Raw genomic sequence first — 4,047 nt, 5'->3', positions numbered from 1 at the left:
TGGAACAGCGCCCTAGGGTAAAGCCAAGATTGCGCGGAACGTAGAAATGACCATAACTTTCACACTGGTTGCTATCATTCGTTTTATATGATGGAAAAGCTGATGTATTTATATTGTATTTTATGCTTCTGTCGTTCACTTCTTAGGCCCTAACTATTCCATCTGGTGGAGCAATGGCCCAGGGTGAAGCCTAGGTTTCCCGGAACGTAGAAATGACCATAACTTTCATACTGGTTGCAATTATTCGTTTTATATGGTGGAAAAACTGTTGTATTTATATTGTATTTTATGCTTCTGGCGTTGACTTCTAAGGCCCTAACTATTCGGTCAGGTGGAGTAACGCCCTAGAGTGAAGCCTAGGTTGCTCGAAATGTTGAAATGACCATAACTTTCACACTGGTTGTAATTATTCGTTTTATACGATGGAAACGCTGTTGTATTTATATCGTATTTTATACTTCAGGCGTTGACTTCTGAGGCCGTAGCTATTCGATGTGGTGGCAGAACGCCATACAGTGAAGCCTAGGTTGCCCGGAACGTATAAATGACCATTACTTTCACACTGTTTGCAATTATTCCTTTTATACGATGGAAAAGCTGTTCTATTTATATCGTATTTTATGCTTCTGGCGTTAACTTCTAAGGCCCTAGCTGTTCGATCTAGTGGAGCAACGCCCTATAGTGAAGCTGAGGTTGCCCGGAACGTAGAAATGACCATATCTTTCACACAGGTTGCTATCTTTCGTTTTATACGATGGAAAGACTGTTATATTTATATTGTATTTTATGCTTCTGGCGTTCACTTCTTAGGCCCTAACTATTCGATCTGGTGGAACAACGCCCTAGGGTGAGGCCTAGGTTGCCCGGAACGTAGAAATGATCATAACTTTTACACTGGTAGTTCGTTTTATACAATGGAAAAACTGTTCTATTTATTTTGTATTTAATGCTTCGGGCGTTGACTTCTAAGGCCCTAACTGTTTGATCTGGTGGAGCAACGCCCTAGAGTGAAGCCTAGGTTGCCTGGAACGTAGAAATGACCATCACTTTCACACGGGTTGCAATTATTCCTGTTATAGGATGGAAAGACTGTTGTATTTTTATTGTATTTTATACTTCAGGCGTTGACTTCTGAGGCCGTAGCTATCCGATGTGGTGGAAGAACGCCATACAGTGAAGCCTAGGTTGCCCGGAACGTAGAAATGACCATAACTTTCACACTGGTTGCAATTATTTGTTTTATACGGTGGAAAAGCTGTTGTATTTATATCGTATCTTATGCTTCTGGCGTTGACTTCTTAGGCCCTAACTATTCCATCTTGTGGAACAACGCCCTAGGGTGAAGCCTAGGTTGCCCGGAACGTAGAAATGACCATAGCTTTTACACTGGCAGCAATTATTCGTTTTATACAATGGAAAAACCGTTCTATTTATTTTGTATTTTATGCCTCGGGCGTTGACTTCTAAGGCCCTAACTGTTTGATCTGGTGGAGCATCGCCGTAGAGAGAAGCCTAGGTTACCCGGAACGTAGAAATGGCCATAACTTTTACACTGGTAGCAATTATTCGTTTTACACAATGGAAAAACTGTTCTATTTATTTTGTATTTAATGCTTCTGGCGTTCACTTCTTAGGCCCTAACTATTCGATCTGGTAGAGCAACGCCCTAAGGTGAAGCCTAGGTTGCCCGGAACGTAGAGATGACCATAACTTTTACAGTGGCAGCAATTATTCGTTTTATACAATGGAAAAACCGTTCTATTTATTTTGTATATTATGCTTCGGGCGTTGACTTCTAAGGCCCTAACTGCTGATCTGGTGGAGCACCGCCGTAGAGTGAAGCCTTGGTTGCCCGGAACGTAGAAATGACCATAACTTTCACACTGGTTGCTATTATTCGTTTTATACGATGGAAAAACTGATGTATTTATATTGTATTTTATGCTTCTGTCGTTCAATTCTTAGGCCCTAACTATTCGATCTGGTGGAGCAACGGCCCAGGGTGAAGCCTAGGTTTCCCGGAAAGTAGAAATGACCATAAGTTTCATACTGTTTGCAATTTTTCGTTTTATGCGATGGAAAAACTGTTTTATTTATTTTGTATTTTATGCTTCGGGCGTTGACTTCTAAGGCCCTAACTATTCGATCTGGTGGAGCAACGCCCTAGAGTGCAGCCTAGATTGCCCGGAACGTAGAAATGACCATAACTTTCATACTGGTTGCAATTATTCGTTTTATATGGTGGAAAAACTGTTGTATTTATATTGTATTTTATGCTTCTGGCGTTGACTTCTAAGGCCCTAACTATTCGATCAGGTGGAGTAACGCCCTAGAGTGAAGCCTAGGTTGCTCGAAATGTTGAAATGACCATAACTTTCACACTGGTTGTAAGTATTCGTTTCATACGATGGAAACGCTGTTGTATTTATATCGTATTTTATACTTCAGGCGTTGACTTCTGAGGCCGCAGCTATTCGATGTGTGGTGGAAGAACGCCATACAGTGATGCCTAGGTTGCCCGGAACGTAGAAATGACCATTAGTTTCACACTGTTTGCAATTATTCCTTTTATACGATGGAAAAGCTATTGTATTTATATCGTATTTTATGCTTCTGGCGTTCACTTCTTAGGCCCTAACTATTCGATCTGGTGGAACAACGGCCTAGGGTGAAGCCTAGGTTGCCCGGAACGTAGAAATGACCATAACTTTTACACTGGTTGCTATCTTTCGTTTTATACAATGGAAAAACTGTTCTATTTATTTTGTATTTAATGCTTCGGGCGTTGACTTCTAAGGCCCTAACTGTTTGATCTGGTGGAGCAACGCCCTAGAGTGAAGCCTAGGTTGCCTGGAACGTAGAAATGACCATCCCTTTCACACGGGTTGCAATTATTCCTGTTATAGGATGGAAAGACTGTTGTATTTTTAATGTATTTTATACTTCAGGCGTTGACTTCTGAGGCCGTAGCTATCCGATGTGGTGGAAGAACGCCATACAGTGAAGCCTAGGTTGCCCAGAACGTAGAAATGACCATAACTTTCACACTGGTTGCAATTATTTGTTTTATACGATGGAAAAGCTGTTGTATTTATATCGCATTTTACGCTTCTGGCGTTGACTTCTTAGGCCCTAACTATACCATCTGGTGGAACAACGCCCTAGGGTGAAGCCTAGGTTGCCCGGAACGTAGGAATGAGCATAACTATCACACTGGTTGCAATTATTCGTTTTATACGATGGAAAAGCTGCCGTATTTATATCGTATTTTATGCTTCTGGCGATGACTTCTTAGGCCCTAACTATTCCATCTGGTGGAACAACGCCCCAGTGTGACGCCTAGGTTGCCTGGAAAGTAGAAATGACCATAACTTTCACACTGGTAGCAATTATTCGTTTTATACGATGGAAAAACTGTTCTATATATTTTGTATTTTATGCTTCGGGCGTTGACTTCTAAGGCCCTAACTACTCGATCTGGTGGTGCAACTCCCTAGCGTGAAGCCTAGGTTGCTCGGAAAGTAGAAATGACCATAACTTTCATACTGCTTGCGATTATTCGTTTTATATGATGGAAAAACTGTTGTATTTATATCGTGTTTTATGCTTCTGGCGTTGACTTCTTAGGCCCTAACTATTCCACCTGGTGGAACAACTCCCTAGGGTGAAGCCTAGGTTGCCCGGAAAGTAGAAATGCCCATAACTTCCACACTGGTAGAAATTATTCGTTTTATACGATTGAAAAACTGTACTATTTATTTTGTATTTTATGCTTCGGGCGTTGACTTCTAAGGCCCTAACTGTTCGATCTGGTGGGGCAACGCCCTAGAGCGAAGCCTAGGTTGCCCGGAACGTAGAAATGACCATCACTTTCAAACTGGTTGCAATTATTCCTGTTATATGATGGAAAAACTGTTGTATTTTTATTGCATTTTATGCTTCGGCATTGACTTCTAAGGACCTAACTATTCAATCTGTGGGAGCTACGCCCTAGGGTGAAGCCTAGGTTGCCCGGAAAGTAGAAATGACCATAACTTTCATACTGGT

Source organism: Calliopsis andreniformis, unplaced genomic scaffold (genome assembly GCF_051401765.1).
Source record: "Calliopsis andreniformis isolate RMS-2024a unplaced genomic scaffold, iyCalAndr_principal scaffold0019, whole genome shotgun sequence".
Classification (NCBI taxonomy): Eukaryota; Metazoa; Arthropoda; class Insecta; order Hymenoptera; family Andrenidae; genus Calliopsis; species Calliopsis andreniformis.
This window is presented reverse-complemented; position numbering follows the sequence as displayed.